Genomic DNA, 20,495 nt, shown 5'->3' with positions numbered 1-20,495 from the left:
TTTCAGGGGCTTTCAAAGGCGTTATTTTCTTCAGTCGTTTTCGCATCTAGTCAAATCTTTTCAGTCATTGTTTGCGTCTAGTCATATTTAAAACGATTTCAGTCCACTAGAGCTCTCTTCAAATGAGAAGCGAATCCTTTTCATTTGAACGACTTGTCATTCAAACGACTATTTGGACCTAGATTTGGACACAAAACACGCAAAACCGGGAAAAAAATCCGTCAGAGTGAAAAATTATCGGATGTCAGGTCAAAGTCGGGTAAAATTTTATCAAATGTTGGACCATTGTTGGACCCTCGTCAAATAACTGTTGAGTCTATGTTGGGTTTGGTGGCCAAAATAAAAACAGATCAATGACAGGTTTATGTCGGGTTATACGTCATCAATTACGAGCAAAGCTTGAACCGTTCAACAATTCGCTAGAATCGTCCAACATTAGGATGAGCTAGCTTGAGGAAGCGTTCAACATTTGGGTTACAGACTTCCCATACAAGTTCAATGGGAAGTATAAAGTATAAACAATAAGTGGATCTAGACGTTCACTGGATAATTTTCAACTAAAGTGGAATTATGCACGGAAACGTCTCCTGAAATACTTTCAGAACTTTGTTTTAATGTTACCAGTAGTTCCTCTATGAGTTCTTCTAGCAGTTTTTCCTTATGGTTTTTTTTCCAGTAGCTCTTCCGAGAGTTTTATGGGAAGCTTTTCTAGGATTTTATATGTATCCTATACTGCCGTGAATAGCAAGTCAGTCCCACCTGCAATTGAATTAATGGCTGTTTTCGAACTTCCTTCGGATGATTTTTCAGCTGCGTGATTAAAAATATATAGTTTGTTCAGTAAAATTGAAAAACAACACCAAGTTAGATTGTCCCATAATGAAAAGTATTCGTGAGTCAGTCCTATCATGAACAGTAAGGTACACCGGGGCAAGTTGAAACGCGAAGTTTTGAAATAGATTTCAATATAATTTGAAAATTTTCATTTCGCCAAAAGATTGTTTGAACCAAAAACTATGTGTTACGGTATTCAAGCTATTTACCATTATTGGATAACATCATGTTAACCCGCTGTTTCATCTTACCCCACCCGCTTCAACTTGCCCCGGTGTATCTTACAACATTTTAGCCAGTTTGATATTTTTTACAGTTATGATCTCACATTTCTAACTGTTTGTGAAAGTTTTATGATGATCGCAAATATACTGATTTCGTAGTGAATTTGAAGAAGTTTTACATAGAAATCGAATTTGAATGCTTCAAAGTCCATTTTCTCAATGCCTACTATTTACAGATGGGACGGACTTGCGATTCAAGGCAGTATAGGAGTTGTTGTTGGAAATCTTAAAGGAGATTTCCGACTAATTTTGCCAGAATTATCATTTGCTCTGGGAATTCTTTCTAGAGTCCCACAGGTAATCAATCCCTCAAGTGTTTCTTTGCAGACGTTCCTTTATTTGTTTACCAGGAGTTGCCTTCAAAGTTCTTCTGGCGGTTCTCCCCTAATTTATTTTAGTAGTGTTTTCGGAAATCATCACACAAGTTCGTCCAAAGGTGTTAATTTCTGTAGTAATGCTTCTGGGTATTCCAGGAGTTCCTCCATGAAATTTACCAGAACTTCCTCTGGGATCTCTTACTGGGGTTCCTCAGGGCATTCCATCAGGAGTTCATTTATTATTATTTTATCCAGAAGCTCCTCGTCGAATTCCTTCAGAAATCAGACTGGTAATTTCTCAGGGAGTTGCTCTGAGATTTTTTTTTCAAGAAGGTTTTGCAGGAGATCCTCAAAGAATTATCCCACCAATGCCTCTAAGAATTTCTTCAAAAGTTCCGCTGGGTTTCAGGAGCTCTGCTGTGCTTTTTTTTTAGCAGTTCCTCACTTTTTTCAACAGTCTCTCCGGGAATTCCACCAGGAGTTCAACAGGGATTTTTTCTGGGATTCATGCGGAATTGATGTAAAAAATCACCTACGGATTTCTAAAAAATGATTCACATATTTCGTATGGGACTCAGGTAGAAATCTCAGATCAATTTCCAGGAATAATTTCTGAAGGTATCCATGTTAGAAGTCCTAGAAAAATCTCAAGTAGAACTCCCTGAGAAATCTCAGGCGGTACTTCTGTATGAATCTCTGATAGAAATCATGAAGAAATTCTAAGTAGAACTCCTGGAGAAAGCCAGGAGGAACTTGTTTTGTAAATGTCCTGGAGAAATCTTAAGTGGAACTCCCAGTAGAATACCCGGTGGAAGTTCTGGTGGAATCTCAGTGAGAACTCTTGGATGCACTTCGGATAGAACTCCTGGAGAATCCCAGGTGGAACTCCTGGTGGAATCTCAAGTGGAAGTCCTGTAGGAACCTTCTGGTGGAGTCTCAGGTAGAACTCCTTGATCAGCCAAGGGTTGAAAGTCTCTTAAATAAAGACAAATCAATCAATCAACTCCTTGAGGAAGCCAGGTGATACTCCTGGAGATAGACGTCCTGGAAAAATCTCAAGTAGAACTCTTGGTGAAATCTCAGGTGGAAGCCCTGGAGCTCAGGTAGAACATGTGGAGCTCCTGAAGGGGTCTGAGGCGGTTTTCTTGGAAGAAATTTAGATGAAACACCTGTACGAATTTTAGGTAGAACTCCTAGAAAAATCTCCGATGGTGCTCCCGAGAAAATCACCGGTGGAAGTCCTAAAGGAATTCCAGATAGAACTACTGGAGGAATCCTAAGAGCTACTTCTCGAGAAATTTGAAGTGGAAAAAATGTGGGAAAATGAAGGAATTCCAGGTAGAACTTCTATTGTCATTCTAGCTGGAACAGGACTGGAGTTGAAAAACAGTTGAGATAATGAAAAGAATAATCAACCACACTAATTTTCGGATGGATTTAGTCCGTCCAAATCCCCCCATCTATTTGATTTGAAAAGGGTGTTTATTTGCATGATGATTAACACTTCTACCTTTTTGAGTTCAGCGATGATTTGTTGAAACCAATCACTAGGGCTACGTCGTGTCATATAAACCTGTATTTGTTCATATCAGCTCATCAAGTTCCAAGTCACAGCTCACCTAAGTAGCAGTTCATCAAAATATTCTGTATTGCAATTCTAACCATCCCAGAAAATTAGCAAACTAGCCTGTCGATTCTGCTTATATACAAAATGGACGCGTAGTTCCTCTTCACTCACAGTTGCACAGGGGTTGCCGACACCTACCTATATTCTAGGCATTCAGTCCGCGTGTTTGCCCTGCCCTAGCTCGCATTCTCTGGGGGGAACACCATTGCATTGGCTGGGACGAGAGTTCAGAACAATTTCCGCTCCGTTCGTGCAGATCGCTATTTCGCGATTGCATAACCAACCATATCGTCAGGCACGTCTCACCTACATGTAGCTACCATCCCTCATCCCATGCCATCGGTCATCCGCATCCCGCGCTTCAATGACCACCAGCGCAGCGCAGCGGTTCGCCGGCAAACGTGGCCTGGCCTGTGTGCAACGCGGATCGTGTTGACGTTCTATAACGGGGTGATGATGTAAACAACAAAACTTTTATACCTCCCGCAATAATAATAATAATCGACGAAGCGACTCGAGAGACACGACAGAACCCACCCAGAAACGTCCACCGGTTGGTTGGATGCTTAAAATAATGATATTTTTTCGGCTGCGAAATTAGCAGGATTGATTATTGTCGGAAATGGCCAAAGTCAAGCAGTTGACTCAGAAGTTTAATCATGTTTGGACCGATGCCACTCGGTTTTGCGCAGATCTTGTTGATCGCTATTGTGGATGTCTGTCCATGTCCAGCTCAGACTCTTTGATTAGCGAGCACTCGCTAATCAACCGATCCACAAGTATACTGAAGCCATCCAGGCCATCCGGGCAATAATCGATGCGATGGAGTGTGTTGTTAGGTATAGGTATTGATCTCTACCGGCTAATTCGTATTGTCCCGTTTGTTCGTTGGGGACCTGACACAATGTATTGTCTATGTTTCCGTTTCGTCACGTGGAATGCGGAACCATACGGAATGTCGGACAGCAAAATCGAGAGAGAAAAAGAACTTCAAAGCGGTTCGTTTTTATGCCGTGTCCATTACGCACGTTTTTATAGGTTTACCTAGTGGGAAATAGAACACAGAAGTAAGGGAACATACATGCGGTCCATCCCAGTTAATCCACTTAACAGCGGCATGTGACCTTGAACTTCCCCTCCTGCCTTATCGCCTCGCGGCACCTGTTTCGATTCCCACTGGAATCATTACAGTGCAATTGTTGCCTGCGCACTCTGTGCACTTGTACATGTATGACGACGCAAATAAACGTTCATACAGACTGGATGACGACCCTTTTTAAAAGGGAGAATCCACCCATGAGTTGGGTTTCACGGGTAATACGCATCAACACGAACCTATGCATGGGGATTATTTGTCGTACTCTGGGTGGAGAAGTGTTGAGATTTTGGGTGATTTTTTTCTTGTTTTTATCTTGGTTAATGCCTGGTTCGTATGCTGCTTCTAGCCATCGCCAGAACGGAACGGCGATAACAAACCCCGGTTCTTCAAGCAGTACACCACAATGTAATTCGTCTATCCATCTTACGTCTATAATTCGGCAGGCCATGCACATCCATGAACATCTGCTACGCAGTCGTTTCCACGTTCGCATGGATTTTCGCAGACGCAGTCAGTCTGCCTTGAGCGAGCGATTGTGCCATCACTTGCTCTCTCATGCTGTGGCGCATATCCACAGTAGCTTGCTGCAGAACGAAAGTACTGTCCATAAAATGCGTAGCTCTACAAATAACTTGCAACATTTTGTATGGGTAAGTATAGCTCATAATAATACTAGGCGCTGTCCATAAACTACGTAGACGTTTTTAGGCCAATTTTCGAATTTTGTATGGAGCGTAGACTTTGGACAGAAACCTACCTCCCCCACCCCCCTAAGAGTCTACATAGTTTATGAACAGGCCCCTACGGTGTTTTTTGTTAACTTCACGATATTGGAACGGCAATGGACATTACTTTGGTGCCTGGTATCAACTGCGGAATACTACACAGCAAATAAATCTTGTGATATCACATCATTTTTGCTGCACATCAGTCGCGTCGTAAAAGTGATGTACAGGTTACATTCTTTCCACGCAGCAAATTAGCCGCTGCAGCTTGAAAGTGGGTCTAGTAATCGCTAGAACCGAATCGATAGATGAATCATATTCAAGTAAAATATTGGCATGGATTCGTACACCGATCCATTGGTAGTGGGGCATACCCCTTACCTCTAGGCTATTTCACCGAATTAGAAGGTGGGTGATTAATATGATACTGTTTCTTGGTATCTGTTGAAATGTGTGATAATTGTTGGAAAACGATGTAGGAGGATTAGGGGCATAATGGGCACCCGGGGCGAAATGGACACCCTTGTTTTTGCCGAAACCGTTGACTTTTATGTAAAACTTTTAATGCATAAGTGTAAAGGAACAAGTCATTGTTCTGTTTTTCAAAAGTACCATTTATATTCCTTTAAAATAACCAACATATCATAGAAATTGAAGTATGTTTTTCATATGGTGGATTTCTTATAATTTTGAAGCAGCAGCTAATAAGGTATTACGAGTGTTTGAGTGTGTCCACCAAACAAACAAGTGAATTGTAAGCTTATCTACATGTATAAGCAGATTTAGCAATGGATGAAGCATTATATTTTTGATCAGAACTTGATCAAAATAGCAATTTTAATGTTGTAGTCGATTCGGGGCGAAATGAATACTGGCAATTACGAATGGATGTACGCGCGATGCATACTGTTAGGCGTTTTAGAAAGTTTGGAGAAAATTAATCCGATTGTTTTAGCCTAAAATGTATTTAATTAACTTGGATGTGAGGTAAACTCGTCTAAGATGGAGTTTTATATCTGTAGTATTGATCTCCGTAGGAAAATTACTTAACTGGTCGATATTATCAATAGTACATCATAAAATATGCAGGGGTGTCCATTATGCCCCGATGGGTGTCCATTTCGCCCCGTACCTTTCCTGACAGCCCCAAAAAACACACGGTTTACAATTCATTATTTCTTCACAATAATGACATTCTACCTGCTGTAAATGATTAAAATACGTAGGAAACAAGTTAAAGTTGTAAGCCAAATGATAATATGTTAAGTTTTTCTCTGTTATACAGGCCTAACATAGTCATTTGCTTAGGGTGTCCATTATGCCCCTAATCCCCCTAACCCAGGGATGGGAACACTCACTTGCAACGAGTTACATTCACTTGCTAATTTCTCAGCTTAGAAGCGTGCAATCAAGAAGCGATGTATCGACGACTTTTGCCTTGTGATTTCGTCTAAAACTTTGCCGAATAGAATAGGGGTCGCACACGAATCCCGAAGTCGTGACAGAGCTGTGAAAGCGACTCTCCACGAGGTGAGTGTAATTTACATTCACCTCGTGGAGAGTTGCCTTCGCAGCTTCCTCACGACTTCGGTATGCGTGTGCGACCCCTACTCTATTCGGCAAAGTTTTAGACGAAATCACAAGGTAAAAGTCGTCCATACATCGTTTCTTGATTGCACGCTTCTGAGTTGAGAAAACTGCAAGTGAGTGTAACTCTTTCCAAGTGAGTGTTCCCATCCTTGCCTAACCGAGTGAAATTACATTCGAAATTGGATACGTTACCAGGAATTACGCGCCAGTTACAAAATTATTTGCTGTGTAGTGTTGCTCTTCAGAATCTGACAGGGTTACTGGCGCTGCTGCTGAACGAACGATGGGTAGGTGGGTTGCAAGCTTTTGTGGCTTCGTGGCTGTGCGGCTAACTGGTACATTAGACGTTCGATCAGTACAAACGGTTTAACTGCAATGCTTTTTAACTGCAAGTTCGGTAAGTGCAACAAAATTGCAGTTATCGCACCGCCACATGTCAGAATGGTGCGCTATGTTAGCCCAAATGAACAGTCGGATGAAGTTCACGTTCATTTTACGTCAGCTGATGGTTTGTTGACACTGTTAGGCGTTGCAGTTATCGGATTTTCGGTCGTTAAGTCAACATATTGCAGTTATCAAACGTCTACTGTACAGCTTCTAACCAAGCGACTGGAGTGTTCAGTCCAGTTTACAAATGCTGTTCTCCGGACTGTCAAGGGCGTTGTGGCTGACAGAAAGGCTAGTGTAGCTTCTGACCGAGTGATGGATACATGGGATGTGAGTGTGTTAAAAACGAAGGTTTCGAGCCCAGTTGACGGTTGCACTTCTCCAGACTAACAGGAAAACTAATGTAGCGAGGATACGTGGACTACAGTCCTACTATCGGAAACATTAGTCCTCGGTTACTTTCTAGTGCCTTCTCCCTCTCCAAACTTACAGGGAAACAGATGTTGCTGAAATTTTTTATGAAATTCCTTGAAAAAAAAAATCTGGAGAATTTTCGAGAAAGATCAATGGAAGAATTGCTGGAGAATCTCTTGAACAATTTCTGGAGAAACTACCAAAAAAGCTCCTGAGAAAATTCAAGCCTGGAGGAATATGTGGAGAAATTCTCCGGAAAAAATGCTGCAAAAGGCCGAAAGTAACTACTGAAGGAATTTATGAAGAAATCTATGAGAGAATTCTGAAGATAACCCAACAGGAACTTTTGGATGAATCACTGTAGAAATTCAGGCTGGACTATTTGGAAGAAATTCGGCGGGAATCTTTGGTAGATTCGCTGCAATAATTTATGGAAAAAAATCGATAGGATTCTCTGAAGTAACTCCTGCAAGAACTTTTGTAGGTATGCCTGTAAACATATTTGAGAGAATTACAGCGTTTGAAGGGAATCCTGGGATTCTGAAAAGCTTCATATGGGAACTTTTGAATGAATTCCTGGAGAAGATTCTACAAGAATTCCTACCAGATTGAAAACATTTGCAGTAATCCTTGTAGAAACTTCAGAAAAAAGTAGAAGAATTTTAAATGGAATTTTTGAAGCATTCCTCATGGATTCCCGGAAGAATTTCTGAAAAACATCTCAACAAATGGCAAGAAGAATTTATACATCAATCCTTGGAGTAATACCCGGAAACACACTTTTAGAAGCCCTTTGAAGAATTTCTGGAAAAACTTGTTAAGCATTTTTGAAAGGAATTCCTGGAAAAATACCGAGAAATAAAATACCTGGAGGAATTTCTTGAGGAATGTAAGAAAGAATTACAAAAGAAATTTTCGGGAGATTTCTCTTAGAAACTTCTGGAGGAATAATAATGCCAGTAAGAATATCTGCATAAAACTCGAGAGGAACCTCTAGAAAAAATCCTTGAGACATGCCTGGAGGATCTTACTTACTTTCAGTCTGAGCACCTATGATGGCGCATAGGGTCGAATTGAATAATTTCCATCCTGTGCGATTGTCCACCATCGCCTTAATCTGTGATCAGATTTCTGAAGGTTGTAATGGTGGACCTTCTGAACGAATAATTGAAAGAAACTCTGTAAGAGTTCCTGAACGGCTTTATGAAACAATCCCTGAAAATTTCTGGAAAATGTCTTGAGAATTTTAAAAAGGATTTTTTGGAGAAATCTGGAGGAATTGCTTAGGGTATTCATGAAAAAATCCCGGGAATCTCCAGAAGAATTCCCGCAGAAATCTGTGGAAGGATTCCTACAGATTTTTTTAGTGTTTACGCTGAAAACTCTAGAAGAATTCTTGCAATTGTTTTTGTAGGAATGCCTGCAAAATCTTCTAGTGGAATCCTTGAAAAAAATCTTAAGAAATGCCTGAAAATATTTTCGAATGAATCCCTGAAATAAATCTTTCAAGAATCGTTGAAGAATTCCTGAGTTAATCCCGGTGGAGATTCTGTAGGAATATCAGATAGAAAACACAGTTACAAATTTCTGAAGCAATCTCTAGAGGAATTTTTGGATGGAACCCTGCTGGCATTTCAGACAGAATTTTCTGGTGGTGTTATTGAACACATCTCTGTTTGAAGAAAATTTTAAATATAACCGAAGACCACTTTATCAAGAAGACATGCAGCACTGCCCAAGATCGGGAGTCACTGTTACCTGCGCCACCACGGATGAAGGTGGAACTTTTTATGATAGTGTGCGTAAATCTTCACACTCGCACCAATACACTCTGACACTTTTATACAATGGTACCACCTTAACTCAACAGGCGGCAGTGCCGTCGGTGACGCTTGCCGTTAGTATGGGAAAATAAAAGAGTTGCATGTCTCTTGATGAAGAAGTCTTCGATATAACCCAGGAGGCATTGTTAAAGCAGCATTTTGAACTCTGTAAGCTGATGATCTTTTCCAGTGTAGAATCATTCCCTGAGTTCCATGCAAGGCTGGCGATTTTAAATCGAAATTTGATGTATTTAAAAAAATAAGTAATTCCTTTCAAACACGTCATTATCCGTAATAAATGCTCCGATTATAGCTGAAGTTTTTACTGTACGTCGCTAATATCTTATATTTCAAGTGTACGTTGAGAAAGATTTTTTAATTGTTTTGGTTTCTTTAAAAAATGTAAATCTTTATTATTTTTGTTTTTGTGTTTTGTTAAATGTTAAAGATGATCTCTTAGATCATCTCATATACTCGCCAATATCTCGACTTCCACTAATCTGACGCTAACATTATGTTCATATGATTGAAACATTTTATCACAGACAAACAGTCGTAAAACTCTACAAAACGACTTGGCACATGCTTTTAACGATCAATTCAAATTTCATTTGATTTACGCGATCCTTCCATCAGAGGTGCTAGCGTTCGATCGCTTTAGCGTTTGCCAGTGTACACGTTGCTGAATGATGCAAACGATAATTACAGGCGATTTGTGTACAGCGGCCGTTCGCTCGTTGCAAACCCGCTAGTTGCAATGCTTTTTAGTTGCAAGTCCGCTAATTGCAAAATTTGACACGTTTTTGCAATTAAAAAGCAATCAAGTGTCAATATCGTGCTGTCAGTTATGCTGTCAGTGCATTTCGATGCACTTTACTGTCAAAGTGACGTTGCAATAGGCAACTCCAACGGAAGCTAACGATCCCTCCGCATCTGGTGGCAGGAATGAGAAACCTATGAAAAGAGGGGGCTTCGCCAAAATTTGCCATTGCGCAGCATAGGCAAACTGCACTTTTTTCACTTTTTCATATCGAATTCCGCATCGTAGAGAAAAAAACGAGCACTTTTTGAAAAGAAAATCTAATTCTCTTTCAGATGCGCTTAGATCCGGTAGGTACTTACGAACAACTTATGTAATTAATTTGAGGAGCTCTTGCTATGCCTCCGGCGGGCAATCTTCCGGATTTTTTGTTAGCTGGTCAATCCGGTGTCTGTCGCCGTGGGCATCGAGATTGATGATAATAGAAGCCATTACCAATGGAAAATAACAACCACCAAGGCAAAATATGAGTTAATTTTGAAAACGAAAAATTGAATTTTTGATGTAAACAATACCCGGTGGCACACTGAAAATAATTGGCGCAAATAAAGATGTGCTCAGCGACTCCCCCCTTGATTTTCACCTTATCTCACTTAGCGCCTCTACAATTGGGGGTCATCTGAATTCACCTATTAGCGAATGGCATTCACTCGTTGCAATGTAAACATGTTGCAACGAGCGAACGGCCGCTGTAATAGTGTGTGTTAGACAAACGTCAAACCGAAATCCATCATGGCCGGCAGTGTCTCGCGCGGTTCTACCAACAGGTGGCAGTGTGCTCATGAAAAAGACACCGCGCAAAACTTTTTGATGAATTTCCTACGTCTGTTTGTCTGTGATTTCATATTTAACTCGATAAATGTAAAAAAGATTGAAAGTTGGTTGACTGCAACGCAGAATATTAAAACTTTAGTAACTTTCGTATTTTTTAAATTATAGAACTCGATTTTTAGGAAAAGCTGTTCTAGTTTTTGAAGAATGGTCTTGAAATCAGCACGTAATTAGGTATGAATAAAAAATGTTGCTCGTTGGTAGGAGCTCACTTTCGTTTTATTTTGTAAACTAGTGTTATAGAAAGATTATCCTTATTAATTAGGCGTTAAAAATACATAGACTAGAAAATTATATCAAGTGTATAGCATACTGTGTTACGATGTTATAATATTTTGCTTTATCTTATTATGATTAGACTTAACGCAGGATGTCAAAATAACTAAAATTGTAACGAAAAGCACACTGGTATAATCAAGATAATAAACTAAATATGTTGTTATAATAAGATCACAGACAAACAGACGTAACTCTTAGAGGAAACCTATCAAAAACTTTTGAGCACACTGCCACCTGTTGGTAGAACCGCGCGACACTGTCGGCCATGATGGATTTGGATTTGACGTTTTGCTGACACGCACACTACTACACAAATTGCCTGTAATTTTCGTTTGTATCATTCAGCAACGTGCACACTGGCAAACGTCAAAGCGATCGAACACTAGCGCATCTGGTGGAACGATCGCGCAAATCAAATGAAATTTGAATTGTTCGTTGAATGCATGTGCCAAGCTGTTTTGAAGAGTGTTACGTCCGTTTTTCTGTGATAAGATCAAAATTATAACAAAATGTGATATGAATTCTAGCCTCAGGATTACTAGTTTCTATCAAAATTTGATTCAATTTTGTAACATTATTTTCCAAATGTGGAAGACTCAAAACAAAATTATAATACAATGAGTTTTCAAACAATATTTATAAAACAGTGTGTTATAGTATTTTGAAAACATCAAGGATGTTGAACATGATTATATCACAATGAGTTACGTTCCCACTGGAACATGGTCTGCCTCTCTTCAAGTAAGTGTTCTTTGAGCACTTCCACAGTTATTAATTGAAGGGTTTTTCTTGCCATTGTATGAATTTGTATGTTTACAAAGGTTGAACAACAGCTGCTAACACGAATATGTTATCTTCATAGAAGAACTGTCAAAGACCCGAAAAATCAGCTGATTAAGACGTCAAATAAAAAGGCCCATGCTCAATTGGAACTATGGGAATGACAGAAAATCGACTGTTCCAATTTTTAAGGTGCTACTCTTTGTTTCATCCAGGCTCATTAGAGACCATTTTTAAAATAAAACTCGTTTTTTAGGTTCGTTCAATGCAAATTAATTACTCTTTGTTTGATTTTATAATAGCCGTAAATAACGACCTACTGTTGTTCTACACCAGTAGGCCCTGCACGCCCTACATTGCTGCACGCGAATCCGTCGCCTGAAAACACACAAATCAGTCAACATGTCACACGTAAAACACCAAGCCCATTTCGGATTGCTTAGATCTACACAACACATCCGAAGAGAGAGATGTCTCGATTACAGCGTTGTTCAACCCCAAAATCTAGGTCAAAACAAGTGACCAACAACGCACACACAAAACCCAATCATTCAGCTGAGACAACTATTGGTGCTACCTATTGCAGGGCCACCCCTTTCTCCAACTTTCCCTAGTAAAATTATTGACATTGTTGTCGTGTTTTATTCGAACACCAATACAGACACATAGTAGCATTGACTAAAGAAAACACACTTGCTTGTCCCTGTCCCGAAATACAGACAGGTTGATTTCCATTTATCCACCCCATTCGACGAGGACGATGACGACCACGATGACACACCGTTTTCACTTTCCCAGCATCGAAATCCAATTTTGGAAAAACACCAACTTTTCGTTTTCGAACGATGTTCCACCAACAGCAACAACTCATACCACACGCCTTGAATTCAGAGAGCGTTCTTCCTTCCACTAGATCACATTCCCATTCCACTATTTCTTGCTGCCACCACATCTAGTAGGCAATAGGAAACACGAAAATTCCAATGCAAACCACGAGTCACAACGACTACGAAGACGATGAAAAACGATGAACGAAGGGCGACGCGTGGAAAACCCGAAAAATTTGCACGCACATTCCTGTCCCTCCGTACCGCCAGGTCTTCGTGTGATGCTTCTTATCCCTTCGCATAGATTCTTCCGTACACGCACGCACACCGTTAACCTTCGGGGTACCACACGAGGATACAATCAAAAATCGAATGAAAATTCGTCAACTAACACGAGATAGGAACCAAAGTCAGTGCACGCACAGTGGGTAAACTGCAAGCCTATCAAATTTGAAATCAACAAATCGAATCAAGTACTAGTTTCAGCCCAAGAAAAATTCCCCAGGTAACAATTTGATGATGTACAAACGTTTCTCCAACTATTTTAAATCAGCCTTCATTTGAACAAAAGCTGAGAACAAGAGGTACAATCCTTTATTCAGCTCCTGAACATCTAATTTTGGTGATTTTATTTAACCTTAGCTGATTTGAGGTTCATTGGAAGGCTGATTTAAGGCTTAATATGCGCTTAAACAGTAACCAATTAAATTTATTAATAATGTAAAAATAAAACAAAAACACTTTCGTGAGCCAATTTTTACCATTAGCTGCGTCTATTTCCAGGAGAGATGTTTAGGAATGTATAAATAAATCTGTGACAAAACTGGGAATGGAACTCGAACCTCCTGATTTATATTCACTCACTTTAGGACCTACATCACACACAATTGTATACATATCCTCGAAAACAAGAGCATTACTTGTTGTTCTTGACTATTCAGAACATAAGTTGAACTAAGTCTGTTTTGAGGCTGAAGAAGCCATGTGGACTTCATGAAAACCATGCTTGGGTCAGCTGTCAAAAATTATTTGATTAAAGGTTGAACAACAGATGATTAATTCTGCATGTTGGTGTATGTTTTAGAGCTGGTTACCCAGATGAATGCTATTCCATTCAACCTGATATTCAGCCATCTATGTATTTCTGATTAACGAGGTTGAACAAGGCACACTTTAGACCAATTTTCAGCTATCATTGTGTTCAGCCATTGACACCATTAACCAGATATTGTTCAGTTAATAGTCTGACTGCTCAGCATTCATTGTTGCTTGGGTCGTTAGTAGACCATTTTGCTTCTGTTTATGCAATCAAAATGAGTATCTTTTGGTCTAACCTGGGATGCCAACGCAGACTTTCATGTGAGAAAACGGAAGTTTATGACGTGTCCAACGTTTCGCCTAGCGATTAGTGTCTTCCTCAAGAGTAATCATTTTACCATTTTTTTTGTATTGATTTTTGTTTTTTTTTAAGTGAAATTCGTGGCAGGGGTCCCTTCCAGGGGTAGGGGTAGTAATTTCTGGAGGGGACATAATCCGGTTTTCAATTTTATTGATGAAATAGTGGTGGAAATCGTGGTAGGAATCGCTTATGTTGAAGTAAATTACCTATCTTCAGGCTGTTAGGGGGCAATTTTAAAACTTAACTTTGCCTTTTAGCAGTAGAATTGACTAGTTGTAAAAGATTTAATGCGTTATTCGGGTTTAAAAGAACAAAAGTCAATGGAGAAGGCTATTTTATTTTCTAGCGGATACGTATGATTTGTTCTAAAGTGATCGATTTGACCCCGGATTATGGTACAATAAAAAATAATATAAGTATTGTAAGGTGCAGCTTTTTTTTCGCAAAGCTTTGAACTTTGGCTGAAAGTATGAATACAAAAATTGTCTCAAGTACGAAGAATTTAAAAAAATATTTTATCCATCGATTGTATGAAGACCGGAAAATTTATGATAGAAAACGTAAAATAATACTAAAAGGAAATCAAATCAAACATTCTAGTGTAATTCATAGGAAGAATCGTGGAGCAATTCCTTGTTGAATTCCTATTGAAATTTCTAGTGAATTTTTTAATGAAATTCCTTTAGTAATTCCTAGTGAACTTTTATGAGGACTTCGTAGTGAACCTCCAGGCGGAACTTTCAAAAAAATTTCCAATAGATTTCCTAGAGAAATCCCTAGAGGAATTCCTAATGGAGTTCCTAGGTAAACTCCTTGTGGAATTCCCAGAAAAACTCCAACGGAAATTCGTAGAGGAATTCCAAGATAAATGCCTAGAGGAATTCCTGGAGTCATTCCTAGTGAAATTCCAAGATTCTGAGGAGAATCCTGTCAGGATTCTGAGGAGAGTCCTTTCAGGATTCTGAGGAGAGTCCGTACAGAATTCTGAGAATCCTTTAAGGGTACTGAGGAGAATCCTTTCAGGATTTTGACGGAGAATCCCTTCAGGATTCTGACGGAGAAACCTTTCAGGATTCTGACGAGAATCCTTTCAGGATTCTGACGAGAATCCTTTCAGGATTCTGACGAGAATCCTTTCAGGATTCTGACGAGAATCCTTTCAGGATTCTGACGAGAATCCTTTCAGGATTCTGACGAGAATCCTTTCAGGATTCTGACGAGAATCCTTTCAGGATTCTGTGGAGAATCCTTTCAGGATTCTGAGGAGAATCCGTTCAGAACTCTGAGGAGAATCCGTTCAGAATTCTGAAGAGAATCCTTTCAGGATTCTGACGGAGAATCCTTTCAGGATTCTGACGGAGAATCCTTTCAGGATTCTGACGGAGAATCCTTTCAGGATTCTGACGGAGAATCCTTTCAGGATTCTGACGGAGAAACCTTTCAGGATTCTGACGAGAATCCTTTCAGGATTCTGACGAGAATCCTTTCAGGATTCTGGCGAGAATCCTATCAGGATTCTGGCGAGAATCCTTTCAGGATTCTGGCGAGAATCCTTTCAGGATTCTGACGAGAATCCTTTCAGGATTCTGACGAGAATCCTTTCAGGATTCTGACGAGAATCCTTTCAGGATTCTGTGGAGAATCCTTTCAGGATTCTGAGGAGAATCCGTTCAGAGCTCTGAGGAGAATCCGTTCAGAATTCTGAGGAGAATCCTTTCAGGATTCTGAGGAGAATCCTTTCAGGATTCTGACGGAGAATCCTTTCAGGATTCTGAGGAGAATCCTTTCAGGATTCTGACGGAGAATCCTTTCAGGATTCTGACGGAGAATCCTTTCAGGATTCTGACGGAGAATCCTTTCAGGATTCTGACGGAGAATCCTTTCAGGATTCTGACGGAGAATCCTTTCAGGATTCTGACGGAGAATCCTTTCAGGATTCTGACGGAGAATCCTTTCAGGATTCTGACGGAGAATCCTTTCAGGATTCTGACGGAGAATCCTTTCAGGATTCTGACGGAGAATCCTTTCAGGATTCTGACGGAGAATCCTTTCAGGATTCTGACGGAGAATCCTTTCAGGATTCTGACGGAGAATCCTTTCAGGATTCTGACGGAGAATCCTTTCAGGATTCTGACGGAGAATCCTTTCAGGATTCTGACGGAGAATCCTTTCAGGATTCTGACGGAGAATCCTTTCAGGATTCTGACGGAGAATCCTTTCAGGATTCTGACGGAGAATCCTTTCAGGATTCTGACGGAGAATCCTTTCAGGATTCTGACGGAGAATCCTTTCAGGATTCTGACGGAGAATCCTTTCAGGATTCTGACGGAGAATCCTTTCAGGATTCTGACGGAGAATCCTTTCAGGATTCTGACGGAGAATCCTTTCAGGATTCTGACGGAGAATCCTTTCAGGATTCTGACGAGAATCCTTTCAGGATTCTGGCGAGAATCCTTTCAGGATTCTGGCGAGAATCCTTTCAGGATTCTGGCGAGAATCCTTTCAGGATTCTGACGAGAATCCTTTCAGGATTCTGTGGAGAATCCTTTCAGGATTCTGAGGAGAATCCGTTCAGAGCTCTGAGGAGAATCCGTTCAGAATTCTGACGGAGAATCCTTTCAGGATTCTGAGGAGAATCCTTTCAGGATTCTGAGGAGAATCCTTTCAGGATTCTGACGGAGAATCCTTTCAGGATTCTGACGGAGAATCCTTTCAGGATTCTGACGGAGAATCCTTTCAGGATTCTGACGGAGAATCCTTTCAGGATTCTGACGGAGAATCCTTTCAGGATTCTGACGGAGAATCCTTTCAGGATTCTGAGGGGAATCCTTACAGGATGCCTCTAGGAATTCCACTAGGAATTCTTCTAGAAACTTCTCTAGAAATTCGTGTAGAGTAAAAAAAAAATCCTAGAGGAATTCGTACAGGAATTCCTAAAGGAATTCCTAGAGGATTTCCTAGAAGAATCACAAGACGAATTTCTGCTGGAATTCCTGGTAGATTTCCTAGAGGAAATTCTACTTCCTGTAGAATTCCTGTTTGATTTCCTAAAGGAATTCCAAGTGGAATTCCAAGAGGAATTCCTAGAGGAATTCCAAGAGGAATTCCTAGAGGAATTCCAAGAGGAATTCTTAGAGAAATTCCAAGAGGAATTCTTAGAGGAATTCCAAGATGAATTCCGAGAAGAATTCCTAGAAGAATTCCTAGAAGAATTCCTAGAGGAATTCCTCGTGGATTTCCTAGAAAAAATCCTGGTGGAATTTCTAGAGGAATTCCTGGTCGAATTCCTTGAGGAATACACAGTAGAATTCCTAGTGGAATACTTGGTGGAATTCCTGGTGGAATTCCTAGTGGAATTCCTAGTGCCTAGAAGAATTCCTAAAAGAATTTCTAGAATTTCTAAAAGAATTCCTAGAAGAATTCCTAGTGGAATTCGTAATGGAATTCCTATAGCAATTCTTTATAAAATTCCTAGAGGAAGTCCTAGTGGAATTCCTAGAAGAATTCGTAGTGGAATTTTTAGTGGAATTCTTAGTGGAATTCCTAGTGGATTTCGTAGTAAAATTCCTAGTGGAATTCCTAGAGTAATACCTAGTGGTATCCCTAGAAGAATTCCTAGTGGACTTCCTAGCGGAATTCGCAGAGGAATTCTAAGAGGGATTCCTTGAGGAATTCCTAGAGCAATTCGAAGAATAATTTCTAAAGGATTTTCTGAAGACATTCCTGGAAGAGTTCCTACAAGAATTTCTAGAGGAATTTCTACAGGAGATCCCAGAAGGATTCCAAAAGAAATTCTCATTGGAATGCCTAGAGTATTTCACATTGGAATTCCTAAAGCATTTCCCAGTGGAATTGCTAGAAAAATCCTATTGCAACTCCTAAAGGATTTACCTGTTGCTATGGGAATCCACTGTTCCGTGTAATTGCTTGGAATTCCTAGTGGAATTCATAGAGAATTTCCTAGAAGAATTCCTAGCAAAACCCCTAGAGTAATTTCTAATAGAATTCCCAGAGGTCCTCTCTCCTCCTCCTCTTGTTGGCGTAACGTCCTCACTGGGACAAAGCCTGCTTCTCAGCTTGTGTTCTATGAGCACTTCCACAGTTATTAACTGAGAGCTTCCTCTGCCAATGACCATTTTGCATGTGTATATCGTGTGGCAGGCACGAAGATACTCTATGCCCAAGGAAGTCAAGGAAATTTCCTTTACGAAAAGATCCTGGACCGACCGGGAATCGAACCCGTCACCCTCAGCATGGTCATGCTGAATACTCGTGCGTTTACCGCCTCGGCTATATACCGCCTCGGCTAATTCCCAGAGGTATTTCCAATTAAATTCTTAAGGATGAATTACTAGTGAAGTTCCTAGATGAGTTTCTAATGGAATTCTTGGTGATATTTGCAGTGTAATTTCCTAAACAATTCCTGGAAGATTTTTTAGAATATTTTTGGAAAACTTGGGTTGGAATACTTAGAGACATATTTGATGGATTTCCTAGAAGATCTTGCTGAGGAATTCCAGATGGAATCCCTTGAGAGGGGTGCAATACTTATAAAACTTTTTTTTGTTAAGTTTGTAAAGCAACTTCTTTTGAAACACCTGTTGCAATTTCATGAGAAATTCCAAGAGGAATTCCCAAAGCAATTCCATCTCTTCAAGGAATTCCCTGTGCAGATCCTAAGGTGAGGAACTGCTGGTGTTATTTTTTTAATAGAATTCCAAGTTAATTTAGTTTTGATTTTGAAGATATTGCTTGAGAAATTCTTAGATAAATTATGTTATAATAAAATTCTTGCAGCAATTTGTAGAATTCCAATATAATTTCTATTGTATTCCTAAAGGAATGCAACAAAACATTCCAAGAAACACGTCAGAAAATGCATTGGATTCCAATAGTCAGGCTTTTTGAGAAACACATTGAATCCCTAGAGCAATTACTAGTGGAGTTCCTAGGAGAACGTCAAAGAGATTCCCTCGAGAAATTCCTAATGGATACCTATAAGTATTACTGTTGGAATTTTTCCTCCACATTAATGGAGGAACTTCCTGGTTGACTTCCATCACAAATTCTGGTAGAATCGCTGGAGAAATTGAGGCCGAATGACCGTTTCAATAGTTTTTTGTTTCATTTTTCATCAACAGTTCAACTATTTAAATAAGTAGTTGGCATATGGGTTTACCTATTGAAGTTGGAATAATATACTCAAAAACTATTGCACTATACTCAACAATGGGAAGTAGCGGGAAGAGACAGGAGAAATCCCTAGAAAAAAAAAACCTTCCTAGAGGAATCAGTGATGGGATTCCAAAATAAATCTCTGCATGAGTCCGTATAGGGGAAGTTCTGGGTGGAATTTTTAGAGAACCTACAAGTGAAAATCTTACAGAAAAAACTCCATGGAATTCTAGCTTTTATCCTAGTCACGTTCATAGATAATTTGCTGGAAGGATATCAAGAGAAACTTTCTCCCAGTGCAGTTCTTTCTTCTTATATCCTGGTTTAACGTCCCAACTGGAATATACCCTGGTTCTTGGCTTCAATGTGTTATTGTGTTCCCAGTTCTAACTGCGAGCTTTCTGTGACAATAGACAATTTCGAATCCGTAAATCGTATAGAAGGCTCACTGATTATGTATGCCCAAGCAAGCCAAGAATGTTTACATTACGAAGAGATCGTGGACCGATTGGTATATAATTGAACCCAGACATAGCGCGTTTGTTACTTCGGCTGTAGATATGTATGTGCCCAATGTGCAATTCCCAGTTACATGGCCGAAGCGGTAAACGCACAAGTATACAGCAAGCCTATTTCTGGGTTCGATTCCTGGTCAGCTAGATTTCTTGTGTAATGGAAATTTCACAGTTAGTGAAATAGGTAATAAATGTTTTGCTCTTAGCACAGTATCAGCAATCTGTTGACTGAATCACACGAAACACTGGAGTACTGGAATATACAATAGACTGCAACACAGGGTAAATGGGCACTTCCATACACAGATCCGATTTTTGAAGCTAATCATTATTCGACCCCATGGCTTGTTTCCAAACACAATGAGCTTCTTGGACCACTTAGAGGCCACCTATTCACCCACTATCCAGTAGCGGTGGACAACAACACCCGACACCGTTTCGAACCACACGCCCGCGTTGGTTGTTGGCAATTTTCCGATTTGGTGGTTTTTCCGACCTGACAACGACGACGACGGCAACGACGCGGCCGCGCGCCGACCAACGAGAAAATAAACTTTGTATTATTTTTAGCTTTGATTTCGTTTTTCATTGCCTTCCATCGGCAACACACACCCGTCGTCGAATTTCAATCTTCCGCCTGTTTCCACTAAATACTTTTTCTTATTCTTCTTCTTCTTCGACTGCAAATTGGATTAGGATTTCGTCGAAGTGTCGTCGATGTACACAATTCACCCCACACCCCCACCCACCTCCCTTCTACCAGGAGGGG

The 20,495-nt window shown here is 40.1% G+C and overlaps 1 protein-coding gene across 9 annotated transcripts in view; it reads right to left on the bottom strand.

The window, feature by feature from the left end:
- Window positions 1–20,495, bottom strand: part of LOC134285018 (uncharacterized) — a 79,024-nt gene that overhangs the window by 37,107 nt on the left and 21,422 nt on the right. The gene's annotated exons all lie outside the window — the stretch shown is intronic.

The sequence above is a fragment of the Aedes albopictus genome, chromosome 1 (genome assembly GCF_035046485.1).
Source record: "Aedes albopictus strain Foshan chromosome 1, AalbF5, whole genome shotgun sequence".
In the NCBI taxonomy this organism is placed as follows: domain Eukaryota; kingdom Metazoa; phylum Arthropoda; class Insecta; order Diptera; family Culicidae; genus Aedes; species Aedes albopictus.
The sequence above is the reverse complement of the archived record's forward strand: the minus strand, read 5'-3'. Positions and strand labels throughout refer to the sequence as shown.